Raw genomic sequence first — 15,359 nt, 5'->3', positions numbered from 1 at the left:
AAATATGTCATCTGAAATAGGACAATGGATTAGACATACTTTTGGATTATTATTTTTAGACCCACATGAAGTTTCGGAATGTTTTGTTAATGATTTTATGTCAGACTGTCCTGATGATGAACGGTTAAAAAAATATTGTGATTACCTAACTGACAATTTCATAAATGAGGAAAGCTTATTTCCACCTCAATATTGGGCTGCTGCGTCGGCAAGTTTGGTTAGAACTACCAATGCTTGCGAGTCGTTCCACTCATTTTTTAATCAATGCTTTTATAAACATACTCCACCCATAATGAACTGGTTAGCTGTACTCATAAATGAAGTCCAAACAGATGTATATATAAAATAAGAAGTATAAAATTTTAAAAACACCTCGGGATACGAAAAATGTGGAACGGCAACGACGAAATGAAGCTTACATTGAAGACTATAAAAAAAATAAAATATGTCGTTACAAATTTGTCAAACTAATATCATATAACTATAAAAAATAAAACTTAATTATATTTTTATTCGACTAATTGTGTATTATAACAGTTTATTGTATTATCAATTATTTTATTTTATAATTTTTTTAACAAAGTATTAGATGCATATTTAATTATTATTATATTTTTATTCGACTAATGTATTTTAACATTTTATTGTATTACCCATTATTTTATTTTATAATTTTTTCACCGAGTATTAGGTAATAATTTTTTTTTAAAAAATCACATTTTTGGATATAATTATAACTCATAAGTTGTTATAATTGTAAATTTTAAAGAAAACTGTGCTGACCAAAAAGGAACAGTGGTCGAAAAGTAAACGGTAAGTTTTGGCCGAAAAGAGTAAGGTAAGTGTTGGCCGAAAAGTGACACTGGCCGAAAAGGGAAGGGTACATTTTGGCCGAATAGGAGGCCTCCCGTGCCCGCCGCCCAATGCGTATATTTAGTATGCATGTATCGTATCTAGGAGCACTCGTATTTGATAAAACATTTTTGTCGATAATTTTCGATAATATACCAACTTATATTATGATGGAAAAAATACCTATTCAATTTTAATTTTAATAATTTATTATACATTTTTTTCTTTCTTCTCAATTTTTTAGGTGGGGCACGTGCCCGTGTGCCCTATAGCACGAGCCGCCACTGTTTCATCCTTAAGAAATGAGGAACATTTTTTAAAAATAAAATGTAATGCTACAGAGTTGTGTGGACAGTTTAGAGACAACAATAACTTTGAGCATGGACCAGTGGCGCCGAAGTACAAAATGGAATGTATGGCAAGGAACTTAAACAACCCCCCCTCCCAAAACTGACCCCTTCCTACTAATCAAATTTGAAACCTGTTACAAATAATTTGCCACAAATTTTATTTATATCTAATTATCTTTCTCCCTTTCCCAACCAATACATAAATAATAATTAACACATTTAATTACCTGCAACAATAATATGTATAAGTATTTAAAGATAATATAAAATACAAAATATAAACAAAATGCAACCTTTTATATTATATTACATAATATACAATATTATAAATATTAAATAATATACTAATAAATTTAATAAATCAAACATTTAGTTAGAACACTACTTTTAGCTGCAAATAACAAAATTACATTTTCATTATTAATATTATATCTTGCTCACGTGATATTTTCATCAAATTCTCGAGACGATCTTGGGACATAGTTGTTCTTAGCTTTGTTTTTATAAGTTTCAATTTAGAAAATGTTCTCTCTACACTACAGCTGGTTACAGATAATGTTATAGATAGTTTTAAAACTAAGTATAAATTTGGAAAAATATTAGCTAATTTAGCCAAACAAAATAACTTAAATAGTTCCCTAGTACTTGCTATATTATGATTAACAATTTTTACAGAATCATCTTCCATACTATTATCACTATACGGCGTATAGTGATAATAGTAATAATAATAATCATAATCAACTGTTACATTTTTGTTAAAATACTTAGGGAGTACAATACTGTTTTCTATTTCTGTAAAATTTTTACAAAATTCAATATATTCTGTTAATAATGCGTTTTTATCGATTAGTGTGTACATGGAACACAAAGCGTCAAAGGCATCACAAGGTACAATGTGTGGATTAGTTTAAACTTCTCGAATACGTCTAAATGAAAGAAGAGATAAGTCTTTAAGGGGTCCTATGTTGGTGCTTTCAAAACGTCCACTTAATTCTGTTAATAGAATATCCATTATGACATTGTATGTATCAATTTTAAATTTTTTCATTGGACATGATATAATTTCATCCCGAGATAGTTCACCTGAAATTAATATTATACTTTGTAATTTAGAACAAACATACTTTCTTAATAATTATAAAAATAAATGATATTTATTTTGAAAATATTATATGCCTGATTTTCTTGGAACACGTTTCAGTCGACTAGATACAAGAGGTAAAAAGTCAACAATACTATTTTCAACAAACTCATCTGTCCTTTTTAGTAATCTTTTAAATGAACAATCATTTCTAAGTTCTTTAATTTGGCAAATAATATTATCTAAAATATTTGTGGTCATAAGCATATCCATGTCTTGTGATTGCAGTTGGCGGGTAACAGGTTCAAGTATATCAAATATAGTTTTAAATACTAATGCTGTTAGAAGAAAACGTTGAGATGTAAGATATGATATCAAACCACTACAACTTGCACCAACTACTACATCAGCAGTTCCTTCGGTATCTTTAATTTGGTTTAATGTTTTTAAAACCGCATTGTGAAATTTTAAAACTACATTTAATGCTGCTGAATGAGAACTCCATCGAGTTGTGCTAACTCTCTGAACAGCATGCAACGGATTTTTTTTACCTTCCATATTATTACATTCAATTTGAATTTCTCTGAAAATCGCTGCTCTTTTTTTTTTGAACACCAAAGAAACACATAGAGAGTTTCTAAATTCCCAAATAAATCAACAGCGTTAGAGTTACAAGATACTGCTTGTTTTACTACTAAAGCCAAGCGATGGGAGTGACACTAAACAAATAATGCTCGCGGGTTTTCTGCTTTAATATAAGCTTGGAGATCTGTATAATTACGACACATGTTACTAGCTCCGTCATAGGATTGACCAACAAACTCTTCCTTCCAATTCAAATTTTCAGCTTCCATTACGTTTACAAAAATATCAAATAAATTTTTTCCAGATGTAACTGGTGATTCTTTTACTGCTAATAGCCTTTCATGAACCTCGCCAGTAACTTCATCAGCATATCTATAAAACATAAATTAAATTAAATACTAATAAACAACATAACTGAGAACTGATATTAGTTATAATAATTGTATTTATTTACCGTATTATAAATGATATTTGTTCCTTACGAGATGCATCAAATGTAGTATCAATTGATATACTAAACATTCTTAGAGCTTTAATAAATGATCGTACTTGAAATGATATATCTTCGGCAATAGCTTCTATCAGCTGATTTTGTCTTTGCCATGAAACAAAAGATGTTTCAAGTTTTCCATTTTGTTGAATACGGTTTATGTGTTCCGCTAATGGTCCTGAATTTTTAGACATTAGCATAACTAAGTCTTAAAAATTACCCTTGGAATTTGAAGACCAATCCTCAAAATGTCCGCGAAATGCTAAGTTATGACGTGCCATGTATATAACAATGTCTATAAGCTCTAATAAAACGTGTCTATTCATTGCTATCTGAGTTTTTCTATTATTTTCAATCAAAGGTAAAATTGGCACATTTTTTTAACGTAACTTAAACTTTAAAGATGATGTTACATGATCTGGAGTTAATTCATGTCTTTGAATAGCAAATGAACAATTTTTCCATTTATTAAATCCTTCTTTGGTCCATGATTTTTCCAAATTACTATGTAAATTAGTTCCAAAAAGCATACAATGTATGCAAAATATTTTATTTTTGCCTACTGAATAAGATAACCAATCACGATGACATTTTGATTTATCAGATAAAATTCTATAATAACGTTTATCATTAAAACTTCTTTTTATTTTTTCTTTGTTAATTTCACATGGAAATATTTTATTAGGTAAATCATTTTGTAACGGTTGACTAGGACCAAATTTTAAAATGTAATCTTTAATTTCTGGTGACAAAAAAGACATTTTAGCAAAAATTGCAGGATCATTTTTAATTATATCCATATCCATCTCATCTAAAATAAAAATTATTATCAAAAAATTTAGGTAAGTAAATAGTTTTTGGGAAAAATAAATTTAATTGGGCTTTGTTATCTAGCAAATACAATTAAGTATCAATTTTAAAAAAACAATACACATATGATGAATAAAAAAGGGTTAGTAATACTATCTGACAGTTGCATATACCAATAATCTATTATAAAACTAATAATATGCGAAGATACAAAACATTAATATTCAAAATATATAAATAGGTAGGTACTTTAAAAAAAAAGAATAAAATAAGTAGGTATATACCTTTATTTTTCAAATCTGAGTTTATCTCAGTGTCTTTTTGAAATTCACATTCAACCAAGATTCTTTATTAACTGGTAGACTGTGATATTCGTTTAAATCATTGTCCACATCAGCAAGAACTGGAAATATGTATTAAATTAAAGTTAGTTGTATATCCAATAGGAATATTAATTATAAAAAGGTGTATAATATGGATATATCATAGATAAATACCTTTATTTTTCAAATCTGAGTTTATCTCAGTGTCTTTTTGAAATTCACATTCAACCAAAAATTCTTTATTAACTAGTATACTTTGGTCTTCATTTAAATCATTTTTAACAACAAGATCTGGAAATATATACTAAATTAAAGCTAGTTGTGTATCCAATAATACAATTGATCATAAAAACACTACCTATGTGTACCTATCATTTGTTAATGTATAAAAATAAAAATTTATTATACAGTTATACAAGTTAGGAGACATACTTTTAGTTTGTAAATATGAATTAAATATAGTATATTTTTGAAAATAATTTTCATCAGAACATTTTTTACCAACATATTCTTTTACAACTTATATAGCCTATTTATCTTTAAATACTAGATAGTCTAAATATTCCAAATGAATAGGTACTATTGTACCTAATGGGATAAATTAGTGTAATAAAACAATAGGTATGTTATAGTACAATAAGTAGTATGAGATATAATATATAGTATATAATTAACTAATAACTATTATAGCCATATTAATGTACTAACGATTTAAAAGATTTATATTTATTAATTAATAAAATTAACCTATAATAATATAAAATTATTTATTCTATATCTGTGTTTTTAACTCTTTAACTTAAAACAAAATAAACATTTAAATAAATTAAGTAGGTACTTACTATTTTTTACATCAGGAAATTGGTGAAACAATTTGCTTTTTTTTCTCGTTTCCAGAAAAAAACGATTTTATATCATGCGAGTTTCTTTTAATTTTTCGAACTTTACATGCGTTAATATGTCGACTCCAATTTACATCGTTCATTGATGAATTTAGTTTACCGCAATCACATTTACAAACAGAACTCATGTTTTAGGTACTAATTAAATTAGTTTTAAAGGTTGATCTGTACTTTTTATGTCACAGTGACACAGTCTTTTTGAATAATATGTGGCTTATTATACAAAAGTCTAAGATTAAACTAGAGGAGTGAAAGCACAGTTGATTTTCAACGACAGTTATAAAATAGTGACTAGTGTTGTATCATAGTCTATACTTCTATAGGAATCTCTGGCTATTTTTGGATACTATTGTTGATTTATTGATAACATTATAGATGGACGGTAATAATGTAATATTGTAATAAATTATACCTACTTTTAATAGTAGTGGGGTGGTCGTCGATAATCGGCGAATGTCTATTATATTCGTTTATGGTTTCTATTTATATTTTTATTCCGTCTAAAATGTACAAGTAATAATCGATAAGTCAGTATTAAGTATTAACATACAAAACACAATATTATATAATATTGCCATGTCTATGTAGATAATATAATATTTTGGGGGACGAGGTGGCCGTGTGGTCTAAGGCGTCGGTTGCGGCGCAGCCGGTCGCTGGTTCGATCCGCGGTCACCGGGTGGCATTTTTCTTCGGGCAAGTCACGGTGTCCGGAGAATAAGTGCCGCCATCCCCCACCCCGGGGCATGGCAGAAACCTACGGGTGCCCCATTAGAAATTCTGCCACAACACACACACGTGTTTCTCCCTACCGTTCCCAACCTTACAGTAATAACCGATTAAAAACCTAATCCATCCCCAATGGCCTAAGTTGCCGCGGGTGTTAAAAAAAAAAAAAAAAAAAAAAAAAAAATATATATATTTTTATAATAAAATAAACGTGCTTCAAAGTTAAATTAATAGTAAAAATGATAAATAAAAATATACAGCGTTCAATAATAGTTTATAAATTAAACTGTTCATTAAACAGAATTATTAAATTGGAAATATAACTTAATGATTAACTGGAGACTGCTGAGTAACTAACATACAGATTTCTGCACTATTAGTTGTTACTGTTACCATAAATGATTGTATTTTGTATTATTTAATTATTATGAATTATTATACCACAAAATATAACACACTCAATGGGCAATATTTATTACTTAATAATTTGTGATCCTATTCCTATTAATTTTCATTTTCAAGGACCCACCCCCTAGCCAAATTTTTATATGTATGGCAGTTGCCATACATAAACATGGGCTTCGGCGCCACTGAAAATAATAAACACAATTGATAATGTTGGAAGATGTAGTTTGATTAAAGGTACTATTAATAAATTGTGGATTTCAATCAAAATTTACAGGCGGTGGTTACTTTAGTGCTGTAGGATTTTTTAAAGATATACAATATCCAGTTTATAAAGGTGGATTTGAAATAAGTTTTTTAAGACATTCAGATGATGATGCTTTATTTAGAGAAAAAAATGATAAGAATGAATTACCAGGTGCTGGTAAAATTATTTTTGATGAATTTAATATTAGGATTCCATATGTAGCTTATGATGACATGAATAAAATTAAATTGATAAACGAATCAACTTCATTATCTCAAAAAAATGAATATATGTTTATATTTAAATTATGGCAGTGTATTGAAAATAGAAATATTACTGGTACAACACTCACCAAAGATACAACAAATATGTATAGAAATGTACATAATCCTTTGTTTGCTATAGTAACTTTTCAGACAGATAAATTATATAATCAATTAAGAGATCCAATACAGTTTAATAAGTGTAATCTGAAAAATATTTGGTTGGATATTGATAGCATGATATATCTAGAAGAATTATTAAATTTAGACTTTAAAAATGAAAAATTTAATATTGCTTATGACATGTTGATGGACTATAAAAACATTTATAACAGATTACATCGAGATTTATCTTTAATGTATGTAACTCCACAGCAATTTAAGGATACTCGACCATTTTTTGTTATTAATATGAGTAGGCAACCATCACAGATTTCTGGATCTAAAACCAGTATTGTTTTACATGCAGATTTTAATGAAGATGTACCTGCTAACACAATATGCTATATTTGCTTAGTATCTGGTACAGAATTTTTTTATGATCTTGCCAATAATACAATTAGAGAAAATATTTAATAATAATATCTTAAATAAATGGATTATTGTAAAAAATGTAAATCTTAAATTAGAAGCATGGGTATTCCTGAATTTATTAAAAAGAATAATAAATATAGAAGATTATCAGTTTGTAGAAAATGTAATACAAATAAGAACAATATCTCAAAATCACCAGAAATTATAGAAGTTTATGAATTATTTAAGCCGGCTAAAAAACATTTTGAAACAAGACATTTTATACAAAGAGGTATAAATGACACTTGGCAAGCTGATTTGTACTGTTTTTATAGACCAAAAGCAAAAACTGACGATCCCAGTTACAGTTTAAGAAATAAACACAATGCAAATAAAGCTGAAGATAATCATAAGACTTTATACAAAATTAATGATGGTTTTAAATGTATTCTTAATGTAATAGATACATTTTCTAAATATGTATGATCAGTTCCTTTAAAAACAAAAACTGGATTGGAAGTTGCTAATGCATTTACACAAATATTTAAATATAATGTACCAAAATACATGTTGATAAAGGTATAAAGAATCTTATAATAAAGATTTAAAGCAAATACTAAACAAATATAACATAACAATGTATAGTACAGGTACCGATAAAAAGGCTTCTATAATTGAACGTTTTAACAGGACATTAGGTGATAAATTAAAGAAAGTACTTTATTTAAACAATGTATGGATCTCTGAATTACCAAAGATTATTAAGGCTGTTGAAAGTGGACCGTTTTCAAGGGGTTGGATATAGGCAATATTCTATAATTTTTGTGATTTACTGTGTGAGTATGTGCGTAGTGACTGATCATTAGTGTGCGTGAGTTCCCCGAACGCGTAATTTTTATGTTTTATCCATAAAATAGTTTACTAATAATTTTATTACCGCCACAGCACGTAATAGGTAGTATTGACAAGACAGGTAATACACATAGTTATCGACTTATTATATTACAAATATTTATTATGGAAAATCATATTTTTGAATTTCATCAAGACAGCTTCTTTAATGATATACTGGACCTAATTGGTAGTCCTCGGTCAAATCTCGGATCAATTATTTCAGGGAATAAAGAATCCATGAAAAATGTCGTTACAAACGGTTCGATTTTTGAATTCCAAAATTCAACGTCTTTTTTTATTTTGTCTACTATAAAGACGTTTATAAGTTGAAGGTATAAATTATTATATTTTAGATCCTACGTATATTTTAATAGTCATATAATAATTATCTTTCGGAGTCCACACAACAAAATAACAGTAGTTCCTCTCTGTAATTATTTAGTTGATAATAATGATTATCAGTTTTTTTTAAAGTCACTTTTTTACCATCGGATATCATGTACTTTATTTTTTTTTTATCTACTGCTTCTACTGGAGTATATTCTTTTATGCTTGGCTGAAATTTTATTTCTATGATACCGTCGTTGCCTATTAACCCGTCAGGACTCGCTGCGAGATATTGCTTACTTTTATGAATGAACAATCCTGATGGTTCGATTTTTTCCTTTATAGTTTTTTGGAATGCATTTCGGGCAACTGATTTATTTTCAATACCTTACCTTGGAAGAACATTTTATAAAAATAGTAATATATACACTTACTATTGTTATGGGCTATGAGATATCTATAAGATATCTACGAGACATCAAGGCTAAGTTAGTATGACCATGCCTCGTGTCGAGGGTAATGCGAATGCTACTATGACCATGACACGTGTCAGGATAGTAAGCGCACCAATAATTACAGTACACTAATGATGCATTTGAGATGTTATTGCACATATCAAATTCGTGTACGAATTTGCAACAACAACTACAAGCACACCTGGTTTCGCCCAGAAGGCGACCACACGACGTAAACAAGAGACGCACCACAATATATAAGGGAGCCCGAAGACCAGCAACGGCAGATGTACCAAAGCTATCAACAACTGAGCACTTTCACGTCACTCAGCCACTTATTTTATTTGTTACATGTATTTTGTTTATATGCAATAAAGACATATTTCGTTATTAAGTTTAACTTTCATTCAAATTAACCATTTGGATTCAAATCTGATACTGGCACGCAACAATTTGGCGCAGTCGGTAGGATTCACTTTTCAAGGAGGCAAACCGTCAAAGGCTACCATCAACAAGGAAGATTGCGCAGTCTACCTCGTTGATAACTCCAGAAGAGAAGACCATTCAATTCAATTTTGCAGAAAGTATCAGACAGGATGACAACATCAACGAACATCGCATTATTGTGAGTGAATAGTTAATTAAATTATTACACGGATATATGTTACAAAAATATAAAACCTAAGAAGTATCATTTAAGTAACTGAATATATTTAAGTAGGTCTTAAAAAAACTATTTAGAATTTTTTTTTTTTATTAAAGGGCAATTGATTTATTTGAATTATTATTGAGAAATATTGAGTTATTATATTATGATTGAGGGCATATTGAGTTATTTGAGTTATTATTGAATTATTATATTATTATTGAGGGCATATTGTGAATTATTGAGATTATTATTGAGAATTATTATTGAGGGCATATTGTGAATTTTTGAGATTATTATTGAGAATTATTAAAGGGCATATATTATTGAGTTATATTATTATAATTGATTATAAAACGTATCAAATGAGTGTGAAAGCAATTTATGGAGAACACAGGTACATCTCCTTTGGAAGTAGCTAATCCGTCGAATAAGACGTCTTTAGAAACTCCAGATTTGAGTTTAGAAGTATTAAATAAAACCCAACAGTTGATTGATTTGGGAAGCCCTAATAAAAGTCCTAGCCCTAGTAAAAGCCCTAGCCCTACTGAAAGCCCGAAAGAACGCCCTAGTCTATTTAGAAGCCCAAGTGAACGCAAAAAGCGCGAAAATAAAACACAGCTTGGAGAGAAGTTTAAGTTTAGACAATAAAAAGGTTACACGTAGCAAGGTTACGGACGATTTTGAACATACTGAGTTAACGTTCGGGAGAAAACCGCGTGTAAAGAAAATGGTTACCATAAAATTAGAGGAAGCATTTAAGCTTATACCTATGTGTACGGGAGAAGGCGATATCTATCCGTTCATAAATGCATGTGATATGGCAGTAAATTTGGTTTAAGAAAAATGCGCACCGACTTTAGTTAAATATATAACAACTAGGTTATCCGGTAGAGCATTAGAAATGATAAAATATAAAAATGTTAATAAATGGGTATACATTAAGAGTTATTTATCGGATGCTTTTGAAGATACGACAACCGCTTCAAGTTTGCAGATACAATTAAATTCCATTAAAATGCGTCATGATGAGGACATCAATGATTATTGCCATAGAGTAGAAAATTGTATTATAAATTATGTACTGCGTGTACACTTAATAAAGAGGAATCAGAAGCAAAAGTAATTCACGAAACTTTGAAAGAACAAACACTGAATATTTTTATAAAAGGATTAATAAGTCCTATAAAGCTATCAACAACTGAGTACTTTCACGACACTCAGCCACTTATTTTGTTTGTTACATGTATTTCATTTATACGCAATAAAGACATATTTAGTTATTGAGTTTAACTTTCGTTCAAAATAACCATCTGGATTTAAATCTGATACTGGCACGCAACACTTTTATAAAATAAATAAAATAAAAATAAACTACAAACCTAGTAGAAGAACTTCCTTGGAAAATATCATATAAAATATATTTTACAGTATTTGCTTGCGAAGTAGTAGGTCTTAATTTACATATTTTGCCAAAATTTGATGCCGTGAGTCGTTGTTTTCTAAAATTTTTCCAATCGTCATTTTCTTGTGTGTCCGATGGTATTTCTTTCTATCTTGTCTATTTTTTTTAAAAATGCATTTTTTTTTGGCATCGTATTCTTCGAGTGCCATATCAATTACACCTATTCCAATGTTCACAGCTCCATAATCTTCATTTGGTCCAGCAATACATTTTTTTTCTTCTAAAATTTTCTATTAATTTAAATAACAGGTAGATTAAAAAAGATATATTTTAGAACTACTAAAGTAAGTATTGTTGTTTTTAATGTGTTAAGTTATGTATTACAGGATATTATATTATTAGACATATTATTGCACCCCATATTATTGTAGGATACCTCTATATAGTTACAACTTAAATTAAATAATTTATACTTGGCTTTTTCAAAATTTAAATGTTGACCAACTCTACTATGCTGGTTTTTATTAATTTTGTTTATGAATTTTTTAGTTTATACTCCAGTACTTATATTTGTAACTTTTTTATGAAAATTATTTAAATATTTTGGACCAAAATTAAATAATGAAACTACAACATTACATCTTGCACTGTATGATCCTAAAATACAAAATATTTTTTATGTTACTTTATTTAGATAGATATGTAATTTATGTTGAATTTAAAAATAAATAATTTTAAATTTAAACTTTTACCTCTTTCCACCAACAAATTTCGCTACTACGCTATTAAATCCTTCTACAGCATTATTGTTTACATTATAAATAAAGCTTTGAGCATGATAGGCAACAATATTTTTAGCTCCTGATATATCTGCCCATAAACCGCAAGTTTCCATTTGAGGAACTAAATCAATTTTATTTTATTTTGGACCAGTGCAAAAATAACTAAATAAAAATAACAACTTTAGTAAAATATTTTTAATAAGTGAAAATTTTGGTTATAAATAAATTACCTTGAACATTCGGAATGGCTACCAAATACATGAAACGGACTATTTAAAATCTTTTTTAGAAGAATTACTTTTTCATTATGCGTCAAAGGCATTTCTTTTCTATGCAATATTGCCTTTGTAATCGCGCATCTAAAATATTGAATAACATATTATTTTCTTTCTCAATACAACATATTATAATGTTTAGCAAGTATTAGTTTCTTCATTACACTGGAATCTCCATCTCCGATTAATTTATTATATATTAAATTATGCATAGTTACACTTTGACAGAATCCCTCGACAATTATATCGGATTCCATGGCAGTAGAAGTCCCATCCCAATTTTTAAAACACTGATGCGATGGTGATTCTTTTTCACCATTTTCATTTTTTGGCAGACTGAATAGTGTTTATTATGTACATTGTACACCCATAAAAAGAACTTTTTTGGTCCTATACCCGATGATAGACGCCTAAATAATAAATTAAACAGTAACGTATTACGTAACTAAATATAAATAGTTAAAGTACTAAAAAATATTTTTGAATATCTGAATGTACTTACCACACCAGACAAAGCATTATAGCCACTTTTATAAGATCTCTTCGACCATGCGCCATCAACTGTCACTGTAATTAATGGAATTTCTTTTTCGTTCACATTATTTTCCATTATAGCTAACCAGTGTTCGGAACGTTCACTAAAAAAATGAACTCGTTCGCGTTCACGTTCAGTCCTTAAAAAAGGAACTCGTTCACGTTCACGTTCGTGTTTTTTCAAACGAACGCGTTCACGTTCACGTTCTTTCAAAAAATGAACGCTTTCATTTATTTTTTTACTCTTTTTTTTATTAATCATCTACCTACTGTAATAGTAAATAAATAAAGCCTATAAACATATACAACTCAACCCAAAAACAAAAATACAATTTAGACTTAAGATTAAGAGCATACACAACTTATAAAGTATCTGAATTATATTTTTATACCTGACACATTATTTGAGTTACATTTTGATAAGGATTTCCTAGTGATGAAATCAAGTGTACCTATACTAGGGCACTATGCACACAGCTAAGAAACGGGATCAGATCACCTTAGAAAAGTCAACTACCTCCTTAGTTTTTGAAAAAATCTTTTTAATTGATAGTTTTAATTTAGGTTGATTTGAAAAATACAATTGTAATTCCTTATATGTTCAACTGAGACTATTGAAACAAAACAGCAAATAGGTACATGATAAATAAATAATTCATATTTTAATTTGATCCGCTTTTAAAACTTTATTGAATAAAAAAAAACAAAAAACAACTTGCATCCTTATGTTATATAACATCAAATAAAATATAACTGTAGGTAAATATTTATTTATAATACATTATAGTCATATAGATAATAAATTATAGATACGTATTACTTATGCATAAAAAAGAAAACTATTTGTAAATTTTATTGAACTTAAACATCTTATTGTTTTTAATAAAATTAAATTTTCAAACATATCATCACCCAATCTATGGCGTTTTGATGTTATTACATTCCCCCAGTACTAAACAACCTTTCTACAGGTGCACTAAATGGTAAACCTGTATTAAACTGAATGAATTTAGATAGTACTTTAGGAAATGCAAATAAACTTTTTAAATCAATATTTTTGTTATTTAAGAAATTTAACAGTTCTTGATCTGAAGTTACTATTTTATCGGAATAGCTTTTTGTTGGTAAACAAAAAAATCTTTATTTGAATCAGAATCACTATCTGATGGTTCATCAGATATTTCACTTTCAGAACATGAAAACTCGTTTTTTAAAAATAATTCAGCATTCAACTTGTCATTACCTTCCAGCCAAAGTAATTTAAATCTTGGAATAAGACATGCAGCAATTACTAATTCTTTTTCCATCCATATGTGGTCAAATCTAAAACACCAGTAACACAATAATATTTATTAAAATTAAAAATTATCCTCTAATTGTAAAATAATAATTTACTTAACTTTCTAATTAAATTATACAAACCTTTTTTTATTGATCTTAAAACAGCTTCTAATAGAAGTGTACAATGTGTCATAGGTTTACATTGTCTACTTTTAATTTTCTCTCTAAAGCATGTAAAGTCGGTAGAAGATATCCCATATACATAGCTTTTTCACCTTGTAAGAAATCTAGGGACTCTGCTACTGGTCCAAATATATCACAAATTCATTTATGAATACAACTTCTTCATTTAATATTCTTGGTAATGTATTAAAATCCATAACTTGGTTCAATTTTTCTAAACCACCAGGTCCATTAATAATTTTTTTTTAATTGAAGTAATGCATCATATGTGGAATTCCATCTTGTTTTATTAGGTACTCTCAATACATATTGAGTACTTCATGAATTTTTTCTGCCACAATCGTCGACTGATTTTGTTTTGACCAAAGTTTTGTTAACTTAGCAAAGAGTTTTCTGTAGAGCTTTTTGAGTTGAAGAACATCGGCCTTTTTTTCATTTTCATTAAACCATTTTTCAACATCATTAGTAGCGGCCAAGTTCAAAGTATGACTCACACATCGTCTGTGAGCAGATAAATTAACTTCATTTGCAAATTCATTTTCTGCACCACCTTCAGTATTTTCAATTACACCAGTTAAATCAATTAGCTCTATTTCTTCATCCATATTCTGATCTTCATCGAATAAGTTTCCTCATAATTTTTATCAATTCCAAAAACTCTAAATGCTTTTACGAAGTTACTACCATTATCAGTTGTAGTACTAGTTACTTTTTTGAATTTTGTACTTTATGTTGATATTATATATTTCTTTGGCTATTAGATCAAAAGTATGCCGACCTTTTATCACTGTGCAAGCTAATGATGCTCCTTCTCTAACTAACGTTGTTGTATTAATCCAATGGGCTGTTATGCCAAGGTAAGATTTTTTACCTTGGGTCCAACAATCTGCAGTTTCTGATATATATTCAATATTTGACAATGTTTTAGTAATATTATCTACCATTTCATTAGCTGCAGAGTTTAATCGTGTTTTTAAAGTTTTTGAACACATAACAGTTACAGGTTTTGGTAGTCCCAACCTAA

At 28.6% G+C, this 15,359-nt stretch overlaps 3 pseudogenes; all 3 read right to left on the bottom strand.

Moving 5' to 3' along the window:
* Window positions 1-1,555: 1,555 nt before the first annotated feature.
* On the bottom strand, window positions 1,556-2,559 carry LOC126553192 (uncharacterized; annotated as a pseudogene).
* A 1,879-nt stretch (window positions 2,560-4,438) lies between these two features.
* On the bottom strand, window positions 4,439-5,524 carry LOC126553191 (uncharacterized; annotated as a pseudogene).
* A 3,072-nt stretch (window positions 5,525-8,596) lies between these two features.
* Window positions 8,597-13,133, bottom strand: LOC114126605 (uncharacterized; annotated as a pseudogene).
* Between the last annotated feature and the right edge of the window lie 2,226 nt (window positions 13,134-15,359).

The sequence above is a fragment of the Aphis gossypii genome, unplaced genomic scaffold (genome assembly GCF_020184175.1).
Source record: "Aphis gossypii isolate Hap1 unplaced genomic scaffold, ASM2018417v2 Contig00093, whole genome shotgun sequence".
Taxonomy (NCBI): Eukaryota; Metazoa; Arthropoda; class Insecta; order Hemiptera; family Aphididae; genus Aphis; species Aphis gossypii.
This window is presented reverse-complemented; position numbering and strand designations above follow the sequence as displayed.